Source organism: Balaenoptera ricei, chromosome 6 (assembly GCF_028023285.1).
Source record: "Balaenoptera ricei isolate mBalRic1 chromosome 6, mBalRic1.hap2, whole genome shotgun sequence".
NCBI lineage: Eukaryota > Metazoa > Chordata > Mammalia > Artiodactyla > Balaenopteridae > Balaenoptera > Balaenoptera ricei.
In genome coordinates this window covers 71,142,668-71,158,575 of record NC_082644.1, presented here as the reverse complement: position 1 = coordinate 71,158,575, position 15,908 = coordinate 71,142,668, and the positions used below count along the sequence as shown (strand labels likewise).

General features: G+C 43.5%; 1 protein-coding gene across 2 annotated transcripts in view; it reads left to right on the top strand.

Moving 5' to 3' along the window:
* The window catches only part of DMRT1 (doublesex and mab-3 related transcription factor 1), a 104,047-nt gene that overhangs the window by 87,013 nt on the left and 1,126 nt on the right, over positions 1-15,908 (top strand). The window lies entirely within an intron of this gene.

The following is a 15,908-nucleotide window of genomic DNA, read 5'->3' as shown; positions in this document are numbered from 1 at the left end:
GTAGGCACTTAATAAGCCTTTAGAGCTTAAAAGAAATGGAGATTTCAGAAGTCGTCCACACAAAGAATTTTAGTTCTGAGAGAGCAGTTTGAAGCCACCGAGCTCAACCCCCTCACTTTATAGATGTGGAAACTGAGGCCCCAAACATGACTCGCCCAAGGGACAGTATAGTCTTACAAATTCCGTAGAATCCAGGAGTGTATTACTGTACCGCTAACCATCCCGACGCTCTGGTTTTAGATTTGAGCCTGAACTGGACTGTGTTAGCTTTGCTGATGGATAGGTTTTCCCGCTGGGGGCCCCGGTCAGGCCCTGTGGCGTTGCTGTTAGATGTATCAGGAGCCCTTGATACTGCTGACCGGGAGGTGCTGGAGCTTGCTGGGGTGACTGGTTCATTTTTCACTGTCTCTATCCTGCCTTCATGGAAGGTCATAGGAGGTGGAATTGGGTAATTACTTATCTACTCTGAAAACTCTCCTGTATGGATCGGCCCAGAATTCGGCCCTCTTGTGCCCCTTTGTGCTTAGTGAACGTGAGGCCTATGGGACGGATCCACCCTGGAGCCCACCTACACCCTGCTGTCCTTCCTCCAGGTGTGCACTTCGCTGAACTCGTCATCATTATCTTAAATCAGATGAAGGGAAAAGCAACACTTTTATATTAGTAGGGGTCTGCTGTGCCCCTTTCTTCTCCTCTCCTCAGGCCAATGTAACTTGGGAAAAATAAGACCCCCTTTTTAAAAAAACGTTTATTTATTTATTTATTTGGCCACGTCGGGTCTTAGTTGCAGCACATGGGATCTTCGTTGCGCAATTGGGATCTTTTAGTTGCGGCATGTGGGATCTTTAGTTGCAGCATGCGGGATCTGGTTCCCTGACCAGGGACCGAACCTGGGCCCCCTGCCTTGGGAGCATGGAGTCTTAGCCACTGGACCACCAGGGAAGTCCCTAAGACCCCTTTTTTTGATATCACTCTTTCTGATATCTTGGTGTCTGGTTGCTCTCAAATTCCCAGATCCTATGGTTCTGTTTCCGACTCTCCTACCAGAGGCCTGGGGGTCTTGGTAGAAGTCAGCGTCCCCCCACGGCCCCTGGCAGCCTCCCTGCTGGCCCAGGAGAGACCATCCCTCCTCTGTGCTCTGCTGTTTCGGGGCTCAGAAGGCTCTGCAACAGGGGGTCGCCTTTGAAGAGGCTGCAGGGTTCTCCCAAGTGTCTCCTACTTTACTTTCTGAAACACCTGATAGGCAGCAAATGGATACCTTTCCCCAGCCCTTCAATCCACCGAATTACATGTTGGGTCCCTGAAATCTCTTTTGCTTGGAAAGTAGATTGAAAAGATGTGGGAGTTGGGACCCCCCTGGGTGGCTGCTTTCCTGGATTCATTTTCAAAAGGCAAACCTGCAGCTCAGGTGATGCTTGGGCTTCAAAGCTGTCTTTTTCAGCAAAATCATGGCTTTCTGGAGGGGAGCTTGGGCAGCAACTCTGTGAATGTGAAGAAGAGGAGGGCTCATGGCAGAGGGCTCCCTGGGTCGTGTCAGCAGAGTAGGCTGCGTGAGAAATCAAACCGGCAAACCCATCGTAATGTACCGCGGCCTTGTGGTGGACAGTCCCAGGTTCAAGTCCTGAGTACAGAATCTGGCTCTGACTCTCAGCACTTGTGTGACCTTGGATGTTAATCACCCTCTTCGAGCCTCAATTTTTTAAATCTGTCAAATGAGGATATTAATGCCCACCTCCCGAAAGGGTTTCTGTGGAGGTGATAAGTGCAATGCCTGGAACATGATAGGGGCTCAGTGAATGATAGCGATGATTCTTAATAATTATGCTAATAAATAATGTGGGCTGAACCTCATTTCACAGGCCTGCTTACCTAAGTCAGCACTTACCAGCTCCTGCTGGGGCCGTAGTCCATCCTTCCTAAGGAGTCCTGTTTCATTGCCCTAGGGTCTGCCCGCCCGCACTCAATAAAGAAAGCGGTTCACTCCTACAGTGCAGGAGCAGAGAGCAGTGCTCCCAGTGGTGGCCTGTTTTCTTTGATTTCCTTTTATCCTTGCTGTCTGTCTTTTATATCACTTTTTTATTACTATGAAAACAATACATGTTTATTAAAGCAAATGAAAACCTGTGATATCTGATAGTTTGTTTTTTCACCAAAGGTTCTAAGGACTTTTTAAATAAATGGATGACCTTGGTTTAGCACTATAAAAAAATTTCCCCCTTAACTACCAACCACATTCATTAGCTAATGCTAATGTCTGTGTCTTTTCTTTTTCTCACAATTTTATCTGGTTCAGTGTTACAAATAGCAATATTTCCTAACGGAAATAATTAGAAGTTCATTTTATTCTCTGCTCTGACACATACAATCCTGGAGCCTCACTGAAGCACTAGAAAACATGAGACTTACTGTCAGCCGAAAATAACTGTCTTGTAATGTCAGTTCTTTAAATAGCAGTCGTTTTTCTGGTTAGCCACAGGACTACATTCTAATTAAGCTCCTGGAAAGCAAGTGGAGGGGAAGCTGATTATCAGCTTGAGATTCTCGTCCTGGTAGATGCTTTGAAAGGCTGTGACACCATTCTAGGGTGGGGATGCAGACCAGGCTGGGACCAGAACCTTACTCAGCAAGGATGCGTCTTTTCCATGAATTATGGAAACCTGACATAGTAAAAGTAAAATTCTAGGATCCACCCACTTAATAGCAGTGCCTTCTGTATACTGAGTGGTATAGGCAACACTTTAGAAATTTGCTCTGCCCCAAAAGGTGACATCTCTGCAATGTCTAGAAGCCACCGCTTTGAAATGAGGATACCAACAGGAGGTTAGAGCCCGAAGCCTGAGTTCACCTCTTGAGTGAAGTAGTTTAACCGGATGCCTTTCATCAAGAGTAAACTCTTGAGAGAGTAAGCAGTAAACTGAGAGAATAGAACTGTGTCTGGAGGGGTGGGGGGGAGGAGTAAGGTGTCGTTTGGCAGAGAGGAGACCAGGGGAGAGGATCAGGGAGCACCGGATACCTAAGAACAGAAAAGAAGTGCACAGAGGTGAGGGAGGTGCACAGGGTCAGGTAAAAGGGTAACTGAGAAACAATTCACCTTCCTCCTGATTTTGCTTCAGATGGTGCCTGGTGTACCTGTGAAGTACTTACTGCTCCCTTATTATGGAAAGGGAAAAGCAGAGGAAGGAATAGTGTTGACTGAGTATATTTTAGTTTTGATGACTACAGCCCTTAACGTTATTGTTTTCCATTAACGAATGTCCAGAATTGAGGTTCATTGTGTTCAGTTATTGCCCACAGTCACATCACCAGTAAGCATCTGCTCCCAGGTGTCTCTGATTACAGGTGTCCCTGGTTTCTTCCTTATGAGAACAGAGACTTGTTTTATTCATGGCTATATTCTCTGCATCTACAATAGTGCTGGGCACAGAGCAGATGCTCAAGACATATTCCATGAATTAAGTAACCAATTAGCACCACACTGCCTTCTTTAATGCTTAAGAAGAGTGTTAAGACATAAACAGGACCAGCAGTAGTCATTGTGTTCCTGGGTACTCAGCTCCCTAAGAGGTCTCTTCCAACACCTTGAATATGAAATAAAGCATGTTCTGAAATGTATGCTTTAAAAATTATGGTGTAATCAAAAGGCCAGGCAGCACATCAACTTGACAGTTTATGTAATTTAAATAATGTTTCTGATCCCCAGGAAGCTTGCAGATAACTGTGGAAAGCATTTCCACATGTAAATTTGTCGGTTTTGAGATGAGCTGGTACCTTCTGGAATGAGCAGATTACTTGAGCTTGAAGGAGCAGAGGTCGCCGTTTGGTACTTGATTGCTCTTCGCTCTAAGCTTTGAGGGCAGCCAATAATGCTGCGAGTGCCAGACTTTCGCTCTTGTTTTCAAATTAAAGATTTAATTACAGTCTTCACTGAAGATGAACCAAGTGTGAAAATACCTGATCTACTTGGAATGTGGGATCGAGGAGGAGTGTGTGGGTTGGAATCAGTGCCTGGGCACTTAACTACTTTCAACAGTAGCATTAAGGGTGCAATCAATTATGTTGTGGCCAAATGCTGGCCTGTTGCTTAGTCAGAGTCAGTTAAATTTATATTCTTCTTTATCATTTTTTTAAAGCTGAAAGGTTTTTTTCTTAGTAGTTACTCTGATAGACTACAGACTTAAATCTCCAAGACTTCAAAGGTTTGAAAGATACACATCTTTGAAATTTGTGGAGACTTGGCTTTGTAGATCAGTACATGGTCATTTTGTATTAATGTTTCAGGTGTGCTTGAGAAGAATGTGGATTGGCTTATTGTTGGGGCCAGAGTTCTATGTCCGTCTGTAGAATCAACCTTATTTATTGTGTTGTCACATCTTCAGTCAGTCAGTCAGTCATCAACCAGTCAACAATAATGAAAGCAATCTATGCAAAATCTGTCCAACGACACCATATTACCTATTTTTTTTTAAGGTCGCAGTTTCATAAGCTTATTTTGTTATGGAGAAAAAAGTGTCTGTATACCGTTCAGTCTTCCAGCTTCTGTCCTTCTGGTATTTCTGTTAGTGTCCAGAGTGAAGTTACGTCCGTCCAAGGACTGGGTTTAAGGATAGATTCATGAGGTCACATTAACTTGCCATCACTGAACAATGATCTCTTTTGCATAAATGAATTTTCCGAACAACTCATAATTTCTCCTGTGATTGCCAAAGTTCTCTACCTCCCAGTCTCTGATGACAGAGACATTTACAAAATGGATTCTCTTCTTTCTCGCCTTCAGGATGCTGAACCTTTCTTGAGGGTTCAGGTTCATTGTCACAGAGATCTATTTTTGTACTCTCAGCTCTTCAGAAGTCTCCATAGGTGTTTATTTAGAAAGAAACATCTTGTTAGAGACATGCTTCTGGAAGAATAACTAACTGGCCATACTGGATAAATTAAGATGAAGTAGAAAAGACTGGACAGGGCACCCAGATGCTAGCAGATGAGGGTAACTGGAAGGGAGGGAGGTGCAGGAGGGCTCTGTGCAGTTCAAGAGAGCGGGACAGAGCAGTGGCTTAGGTTGGGGGGTGGGTCTGAGAGAGCCTGAGCTGCAGGTGATGTGGGCATGTTCAGGACCCAAGAGAGGAGAAGATGGTGGGTTCAGTTCTAAACAGATGAGGTTACATTGCAGGAAACTCATCCAGGTGGAGATGTTCAGCCAATATTTAATATACAGAAGTGGTTCTCAGTGAGAAATCGGGGCAAGAGATAGGAATTGTGAAGTCATTTGCAAGGAGGTGATGTTTAAAGCTTATGTGGGTGAGAGGACCAAGTGGCGTAGTTTGGGGAGTCTGTGTCTAGGGTTGGTGTTGGGGAAGGATGGTCCAGGAGGGCAGAAAGCCTGGAGGGCAGCTGAGGGGGATGAAGGGGAGAGGGCATGTTAGGTGTCAGTGCTCCTGAGCAAAGAGGGAAAGACTGCAACAGGCCATTGGCTTTGGGGACCAGCAGGCTATGGGTGACCTTGACGAAGCTTTTCTGGGAGTGAAACAGCTACCAGTTTGCCAGGCATAACCCAGTGAGTAGTGGGCAGTGGGCCAGTTCTTCAGTTAAGTTTGGTGATGATGAAACAGAGACTGGGTGGTAGGTCAGGGTTGGGGAAGAGAGGATGCAGTGCAGGAAAGGATTAGTGTAAAAGGATCAAAAGACAAAATCCCACACTTCACACCCCTTAGGATGGCTATTATTAAAAAACAAACAAACAAACAAAAACCCCAGAAAATAACAAGTGTTGCTGAAGATATGGAGAATCGGAACCCTTGTACGTTGCTGGTGGGAATGTAAAATGGTGCCCCTGCTGTGGAGAACTGTATGGTGGTTCCTCAAAAACTTAAAAATAGAATTAACATATGATCCAGCAATCCCACTTCTGGGTATACACACAAAAAAAGTGAAAAGAGGGACTTGAACAGATATTTGAACACCAGTGTTCATAACCAGCGTTATCCACAAGAGCCAAAAGGCAGACGCAATCCATATGTCCACTGATAAATGCCTGAGTAAACAAAATGTGGGCTGTACTTGAAATGTTATTCAGCCTGAAGAAGGAATGAAATTTGGCCACATGCTGCAACGTGGATGAACCTTGGAGACATTATGCTAAGTGTAATAAACCAGTCACAGAAAGACAAATACTGTATGGTTCCACTTATATGAGGTACCTAGAATAGTCAGATTCATAGAACCAGAAAGTAAAAGGGTGGTTACCAGGGGCCGGGCAGAGGGAGTGGGGAGTTATTGTTTAATAGGTGCAGAGTTTCAGTTTGGAAAGTTGACGAAGTTCCAGAGATGGTTGGGTAGTTATGGTTGCACAACATCGTGAATATATTTAATCCTGCTGAGCTGTACACTTCAAACTGGTTAAAATGGTAAATGTTATGTTATGTGTATTTTACCACAATAAAAAAAATTTTCTTAAACAGAAAACAAAATCCTGAAAGGAGACCAATTTTTTTGACCATTGGGAGGAAGAATTAAATCAAAGTTGTCTTATACTTTGATAAATACCTGCCAGCGTTGGTTTCCTTCATGAAGTTCAGAGCTGAGCTTGGTTGACCAGCACCAGCAGGTCTTGCCCAGAAGCTTCTCACCCAAAGAGAACATGGGTTGTTCTGAGAAGTCCCTAAAAAAAGGCTACAGTTAAGTTTAGTTTCAGACAGGATGTAGTTGGGGGGAAAAATGAAAATCTTTTCTTGAAAGCAAACTAAAATACTTGTCAAGACCGTGAGGTCTTCTCTCCTGAAACAATTAAAAAATATCATAAACCCCTGGAGAGGGGAGGGCACAATCACATTCCCTGAATGCCTTATATCACCCACAGATTAAACCTCTTTAGCGTTGAAGTCCTTTCTTGGGATCTAGTTGAACAGAAGACATTTTAAACAAATAGGAAAATGTTTTAAGAAAGACATATGATTTGTTTTTTTAGCAGTTGGGGTCTTATGCAAAGTGTGTAAATACTCTTTAGGAAAAACATAGTTTGTGCTACTTTCTTGTTTCTCTTCACCCTTAACATGGACCGTTCCAAAAGAGCGTATTCTTGAGCCTGTAATCTGAACCTATTTTATCTACCCATGATGGCTGTGTTGTAATTAGGAGGTAAAACAACCTGTGTGACTGAGTAAGCATGTATTCTCCTGTCTGGAAATGCCTGGAATTTTCTATCCTGATTGATTTCATCTGGTATATGTTATTTAAATGTGTCCTGGTGTTTGCTTCCTTCTTCTGTACTAGAGAAAAATACTAATAATTACTCATTTTAAATTTCCTGTAACCCTAGTTAGAAAGAAAGAGAAGGAAAAGTTGGCATAGTATTAATAGCCAATACTGATGGAGTTTTGCATTTGTTTTTTTTGAAGAAGGCATCATCTCCTGACAGTAGAGATAAAATAATTTACTGGACACAATCTTCTACCCTGCTACTAGCATATCATTTGGGGCACAATATTTCTTTTCAAATTATAAGCTGCAACTTTTACACAAGTTCTACTTGTGAAATGGCTTGTGAACTTTCTCTTTTATTCATTTCATTGCAAAGTATCTGAATATATTTTTTAACATCTTTATTGGAGTATAATTGCTTTACCATGGTGTGTTAGTTTCTGCTTTATAGCAAAGTGAATCAGCTATACATATACATATGTCCCCATATCTCTTCCCTGTTGCGTCTCCTTCCCTCCCAACCTCACTCTCCCACCCCTCTAGGTGGTCACAAAGCACCGAGCTGATCTCCCTGTGCTATGCGGCTGCTTCCCACTAGCTATCGGTTTTACATTTGGTAGTGTATATATGTCCATGGCACTCTCTCACTTTGTCCCAGCTTACCCTTCCCCCTCCCCGTGTCCTCAAGTCCATTCTCTAGTAGGTCTGTGTCTTTATTCCCGTCTTGCCCCTAGGTTCTTCATGACCTTTTTTTTTTTCCTTAGATTCCATATATATGTGTTAGCATACTGTATTTGTTTCTCTCTTTCTGACTTACTTCACTCTGTATGACAGACTCTAGGTCCATCCACATCACTACCAATAACTCAATTTCGTTTCATTTTATGGCTGAGTAATATTCCACTGTATATATGTGCCACATCTTCTTTATCCATTCATCTGTCGATGGGCACTTAGGTTGCTTCCATGAAAGAGTTCCTCAAAGCCATACAGCTGAAGCTGCACATCTTACATATTTTGTTAAACAGCATGTTTTATCAGAGATGATGTAATTCCACAGTGAAAGGCTGACTGCAAGCTGGTGGATTAGCCAGAAACCGAGCTCATTTCGGGCCCCAGGTGAGAAAGCGGCTGCATTCCCTCTCCTCACGCCTGGCTCTCCTGGCAGTGGTGTTGACTCCAAAACTTTAATCTTTTTTCTTAGTCTTAACAAGAGACCCATGAAGGTGGAGATTTTCATCATACATTACCCTTTAAGGTTGAAGCATCTGTGATTCTTTCTTCTCAGTGTGAAGGAAACTCTCAGCAAAGCTACTTTAAAAATGTCTCTTGTTGCAAAATACCTGGACAGAGCCAACCTAGTTTCTAGGCTGGCGAATGCCGCGGCCTGCTTTGCGGGTTTGATTCCTTTTGTATCTGAGAAAACAGCTTTCCCAGAATCAAATGGGAACTCTCTTCCAGAGGTGACTTGTGGAGCCTCTTGTTAGCCTGGTCTGCCTTGGTTTCTGAGATGATCACGTACCTATTTAAACTCTGTTTTCAAATGCAGTTGCACCTGTGACCACCCAGTCGTGGTACCATATGTGGTTTGCGTTGCAGAGTCCCCAAGGAACGTGGTCCTGCGGGCTCATCCAGAGCCAGGCTCTTTGGCTGAGATCACGCCTCAGGGTGTGTTTGATGCGGCTTTTCTCCTTGTGTCGGTGCCCAGAGTCCTTCCAGTAAATACAGACAAAATTAGACAAAGCCTTTGCACTTTAAAATCCTCAAAACTGGTTTTAGACTTGAGACTCTCTTTGCCAGTGTGTGGATTAGCCCTGGTTTGTGGTGGCAGCGTGTCTTGTGAAGACCACATTCCATGGTCTTTCTCACTCCCCCATCCATTATTAAGCACCTGCTGGGTGCACTGTACTGTGCTAGGTAGTGTACAGTAGATGTTCTTGGCTGAATTTCAGTTTACCAGGTGTTAGTGTTTTATCTAATAGACTTTCTGTTCCTTTCTCGAGGAGGTTCCCCTTGCCCTGCCCCTGCTCCTGGTTCAGCCAAGTCCCTTCCCCTTTGGCCCAGCCTCAGGTAATGTCATGTGTACCTGAAGTCCCAGGAGAACACAATGTAACAGGCTTGGGTTTCAGTTTGGAATTCATCTTTACTTTTAGCCTTCTGGTGTGTAAAGAAGGATGAATAAAGTAAAAGTCACCTTTCTCTGAACATTGAAATTGAAACTTGTCTGAAAACATTCAGGGAAGTTTGAGCTGTGTTGACACTAATTCTTTTTTTTTTTCTTTCCCAACCAGTGTTTCATAAAAGTCTTACTAATTTCTTGGTCCTGTCTTAGGCAGTAGAGGACAGAGACTAAATTACACTCCTTCCTTAGAGAAATGCACAGACTCACGCCAGGGGAGACGAGTCTTCATGTTTACAAATGATTTTGTCATTTATCATCTCTTCTATCCTCTGAGCAACTTTATGAAATACATCATTATTACCTCCTTTTACAGTGAAAGAAATTGATGCTCAGAGGTGTTTACTGAGGTGCCATGTCTGACGGCAGAGCTCATGGTCTTTCCACACTTGTTCTCAGGTGGCCACTGTTGGGAACTGGGCTCAGCCCAGCCTAACAGACCCTCCAGAATGAGCAGAGCTGGGCCCGGGAGCAGGACCCCGTCAGCCTTCCTGCCCTTGTCAGTACACGTATGTGGTGGGAAAATGGTCTGCCTCTTCGGAGAGGAGAAGGTGGACCAGAGATGACAAGCACTCAAGAAAGACTAAGCAGGGCAGGATGGGTATAGACGGGGGCAGCCGAGGGGAGTGATGCTAGGAATAGAGCTCAATTCGGACCACATCCAGTGCTGAGGTGCTGCGTCTGTGGGACACACATGTGGGTGACCAAATGGTACAGCTGTGTACAATGGTAATGTGGGCTTTTCAGATGCATCGGGCTTAATGGGGCCCCAAAGCTTTGTGTAGAACCAGCCTAAGTGCTGTACTGTGTCCCCATTGTACAGATGAGGAGATGGAGGCATGGAGAGGGTCAGGCACTTGCCCAAGGTCTTCGGATAGTAAGAAATGGTCTTCTGGCAAAACCCACACACCTCACCCTAGCCCTGCTTTGTTGCCTTGTGACTGAAGGTCAGCTTCTGGTACCCCAGCAAGCCTCATCCCATCAGGGCTCCAGGTACCCAATAGTTGTAGATTAGGAACAATGAGACCCCTACTTCTTTGGGGACATTGAAGCCTGTACCTAGTACTTCCCAGAGTTTTCAACTTTTAGGACAAACTTAGGCTCAAAAGGAAGATTCTTCCTGCTTTCAAATACTGCTGCCTGAAGGAATGGTTGGCTTGATCATTGGATAACAACACTATTTTTGGTCTGGTATGTCCAGAGGTATTCTGCTGCTTCACTTTGATTGGACACCCCTTCTCAAACAGTGAAAAAGGCAGAGCTTATGTAACGAGGGACCTGTTGTCCAAATGAGGACCAGGTCGTTTGCCTCCTGGATTTGACACTCTGGCTGTCACGTAGGCCCCAAGTGAAGTAAAGTGTGTATCCCTGGTTTCTGGCTCTCTCAAGGCACATTATGTGTGGCCTGGAGGGAATAGATTTTGTACTAAATACTGATTGGATTCTGGCACCTTCAAAAGCAAGGATCTTCTAACATGAAGACACTGAAATTGAAGACAAAGGAAGTAAGGAAACTACTGTGTACTCAGTGATTATCACAGGGACCTGTTGTTAGCCTCATTTTACAGATGAGGAAACTGGTGTTCAAGTTCATTGCCCAGGTAGTTGAGGGGATTTCTTCAAAGTCGGTGTTGTGGTTATTTCAGTGATGGGGAAAATAGAGCAGAATTAGTCAGCGTGAGGATTTATCTCAGAAGGTTGTCATGAAAGCGAAGAAAAGGCCACACTATGTTTAGGTTTTGATACTAAGTATATTTTGGTTAAAACACAGTGAATTAGAGGATCTGTGAATCTTTGGATTGTGTGTATCACCCAGTGCTGCCTTCATGGATGAGACACGTCAGCTGAGCCAGTCATAATGAATTACCCGTCACATACGCACTTGCTCATTTCAGAAGGAGTGCAGAAGACCTATCAGTGAGAAGAGGCTCCACGACTCACGGTGCCACTTTGGGCGTGAGGGAGCAGCCCGCAGCATCACCACTGCCAGGGGACACGGGGGTTCTGGGGAGGTGAGGATTGAAGACATGCTCAGGGTGTGAGCCCCCGCCAGGGTAGGGCCGCTGTCTCAGACACATCACTTATTCACGTGCTTGCTTTGAGACTCGAGTAGTTTTGGTGACCCGCCCCCGCCCCCCATGGAATAAACAGGGAGTGTGGGATCCCAGCAGCTGCCCTGCCGTGGTCCAGAAGAATCTGTCATGGAGGGTGGGAGTGGGGAGAAGAGGAGGAATGCCTGGACCCAAGATAATGCCTGGGACCTGCATCCCAGGTGAGGTGGAAGGCTGAACGGGGTCCCTTCTCTTTTCCCTTTTTGTGTGCTACTTTACAGGCAAGAAAGCATTCTTCCCTTCGTGTATCCGTTGAACTCCGGAGGTGGTAAGGTGGTAGGTGGGGTGCGTTATCCCCTCGTTCCTTGAGCAGTAGGGTAGCCAGTCTGCAGTTCCAGCAGGGCCAGCCTGTGAGCCCCGGTCCTCACACTCTCTCCCAGGGGCTGCCAAAGGAAGCTTGATAGGCTGCTGTTTGTTTTGAGAATTAAGAAGTTCTAGTGTTATCTTGTGTTGTATCCGTGTTACACATGAAATTTAGAAAGAATGAGGCAGTGTTGATAGTGGTTACATATGTGCTTTCTGTTATCAGGTCACCTTGTTTGTAAGATGGCTTTTCCTAGAGCTTGCCAAGGCTGTGGCAGCAGGATCGAGGAGGAAGCACCAATCATGCACCTCATTCTATCCACAGGAGCTCTCCTTTATGATGGCTTGGCCACTTCTCCCTACATACTGTATGCACAGGGCAGAGCTGGCCCCTCTCAAAACTGGTGTTAGATTTTAGACTGACAATTAAGATAATGTTTTCAGGGAAAGCATAATCCTAACCAGACTCTCTCTCTAGCCACTACTCTTTGATTGCACACAGGTGGAAAAAAACACATTTAATTGTTTCAAAGATTATTATATTTTTGGTACATTTATAGTAAATGGGGGTGATTAATAAAGGGCTATTTTATTCTCAGCTTGTGGTTTCTAATTACATCAGTTACAGCTTAGCCTTCCTCTTCACTAGCGTGCAGGCATGGACTGGAAAAGAATGAGCTAATCCTTGATAGATCAGGTGGAATAAAGATCTCCATTCATATCTTTACCTTTTATCCCTTCTTCTGAGTGCCAAGAATTAATGCTGTTTGAAAGTACAAGCTGAACCTGCCAAGCTTCGGACAGCTAAGATAATCCTAGTTATTTTAAATGTTAGTGAGAAGGGCAGCGGTTCTCCTCTGGAAAAGAGTCCTATTGTGAAACATCAAATATCTGCTAAGTGGTATTGATTGGACATGATTTTATTTCCAAACACTAAGGTTATCATGAAGCGGAAGAATTCATTGTTTAAGACATTTTCATCAGCTTTTCATCAGACTCTTAGGCTTGCAAACTCGAGGAAACCAAAGAGACCTGTCAGTGTCTAGGTGAAGAGTTGCTAACAGTTGAAGAATGCCACTTGCATTTTTTATTTTTAAAATGGTTTCTTAGTGGGAGCTTAATAGTATTTAACATATAGAGGAAGAACAATTTTTTCTCAAGCACGAATATCCTGTTTCTCACATCACTGGAAGAGAATTGTTCGTTCTGGTCCACTGACTCCCAACCGATCATTCAAGTTAAAAGTCAGGGGTCTTTGCAGTGTCAAAAGATTTAGCAGTTAGATTGGCTTTTGTTTTGTTTTTTAGAGAGGTGGGTTTTGGTGGGGGGGGGGGGCAGTCTGTAATATTTTCCAAAAAGAATATTGGTGCTTAGATGGCATCACTGAAATCATCTTTTTTTTGCCCCCTCAGCATTGGTAAGAGTGATTATGTGTATGGTTTTTTTGTTTGTTTTAAAATAATAATAAAAGAAAGACCATTTAGCTGCTGTAGACAAATAGGCTAGTAGAGAGAAAACAGATACAGGGTTTGCTGGTTCAAACCAGGGTCAGCCTCGGAGGTTTACCCACCTTTCATTGTAACAAGAAAAAAGATCAGATGGGCACTTTTTCCTTTTTTTTTCCACTTTCTTACTTTTAAATCTCTACTTTGGTCTCCAGAAGTCATTTCTTCCATTTCTGTAAATGCTGGGAGCCTAGTGATGATTACAGGGTAGCATAATCCTGAATTGTCTGTTGCCTGTGAAAGCTTCCTGCCCACCCCCCTGTCCCCACACCCCACCCCCCCCAGCACCGCAGCAAAGCACTCACGTCTTCGCTCATGCAAATAGTGGTGTGTTGAGCATCGCCCGGCCAATTATTCTTTCTTTCTTTGGGTTTATTCCCCAGAGTGGAATTACCAGGTCAGAGGGTATGAACAGTTTTACGGTTCTTATTACATGTCACTAGGCTGCTGTCCAGAAAGATTGAACCAATTTCTAGTGCTACCAACAGCGTATCTTTCCCCACAGTCCCGTGGACAGTAGACATTAGCATTTTTACAAAATAATGAAGAGGAACCTTTTGAGTTGAAATTAGCCTTCTGCAGGGCTCATTAGAATCAATACGCAAAAAAAGAGAACTTTGGCTTTTTAATTTTTAATTGGTATAAAATGATTTTAAATGATCGGTTGTTATTCTTCCCCCCAGTAAAGTTTAACTATGAAGCTGCATTTAAATGAAGAGGGTACCTTCATTTTTAAGGATGATAGTAAAATAAATTTTGGACATTAGTCACTAAGATAAACACTTACTAAATCTTTGATGCACTTGGAACTACTTTTATGAGGTGCTACACAAAATGAGTTAAACAGATACTGTCCCTAACTTCAACATTCAGAGACAATGCTAAGCCTTTAACAAAAGTAAAATGAACATGAATTTAAATTTTGAGTGGAGAAAAGCTTTAAAAAAAATACAGGTATTTTGCAAAACAGGTTGAGTTCATTTCTTTGGATCTTCTCTGGAGTGCGGTCATGCATTAAGTATGCTTGGAGCCTCCCTAGTCTATGCAGGTGACACACTCTGCACATCTTCACACCCTCAGGTCAGAGGAATATTTTCCAAGAAAGTATCCACAAGGCAAGTGAGAGCAAAAGGGGGCTCTCCCCAAATCCTTTCTTTTGCAGAATTCCCGCCCCTTCCTTTTTCAGTCACAAGTCGGGCCAAATGGGGGAGTCGGGGTGTTTGTGGCTGGGGTGGGAGCGTCCCTAGGTCAGCTGTTAACTGTAGGCAGAAGCTCAGAACATGTCTGGAGAATGCTTGCCTATTCCTTTATATCCTCTGCATTAAGTTGACAAGGGTCAGTTATTTTACGTCCTCAAACTAACACAGAGATTAGGATGGTTCAGTGGCCAGTGACTAAATGTGACACCCAAGGGTGGGGATGGTGCAGGGGTGAGAACAAGCCAGGAGGTGGGGCTGACCAATGTTGCACTGCCCTTGGCAGCTTCCACCGGACCTCCTTTGTAAAACGGGAGAATAATTCTCTCAGTGAATGGTTTGAGGGTTAAATTTACATACTCATTAAAGTAGGTGACATACAAGAAGTAGTCAGTAAATGTTCACTCCCTTCTCCATCTCTTCTGTACAGAGGACCTTCTGTCACTGGCTTGAGATGGGGATGGGGGTGGGCAGATTAACTCACAGACTCTGGTTGGCCCTTAGTTGGCTCTCCAGATCCTTGTATAGTCACAAGATGTCAGAGCAAAGTCTGCTGTCTGTTTAGATACAACATCCCTGGGCATGTAACACAATTCACAAATTATCTTAGATTTGCAGGGAAATTTAAATCCATATAACAATTCAAATTTAGTAAGAAGCCTTAATGAACAGTGAGAAAATGAAAGCTTCAGGTTTCCTAGGTTCAAATCAGTACTCTTTTTAACTTACTAAATCTAAACAAATACTACCAATATCAAAAGTAAATTGCTTGTCAGGAAATCACCTACACTTTTTTCAAATTTATTAACTTACTAAGTTTTCAGAACATTCCTTTCCTAACTGGATATTGAGGTAGCTATCCCAAACTATCCATCTGTCTGACTGTCTGTCTGTCCATTATGTCACATTAGAAGAACGGGGCTTTCTCAGATAATTTGGTCCAGTGGAGTGGTTAAAGATCCGCTTCTTAAATCCCAGCTCTGTTCTTTTATTTCTGTGTGGTTCCACTAGCTGCAGCAAACCTCGAAACCCATAACAAGCGTAAATAGTGTTCTCTTGTAAAAAGGTCTCTTTTCAGCATGGTAATATACCTTATTAAATTCCAAACATAATAAGTATTGATGGCAAACACATCAGGACCCAGTACAGCTTCTACTATGATTTAGTTCTCTACAAATGACTTCAGCACTCAGCTCCCAATGCATTTTGCTAATTACATCATAGATTTCCCTATTGATGAACACAAGCTGAATTAACACAGGAGCACTAATGTACCCTTTCACCATTATTGTTGTACAAGAAGCCGTGGCAGATGCTGGCAGTTAGTTACACAAACATTAGTATTAACGATTGGCCATTTGGAATTGGTGACAAACTACTGCCCTGCAGAATCCTGAGGCTGAAACCAATCAGGAAGTTA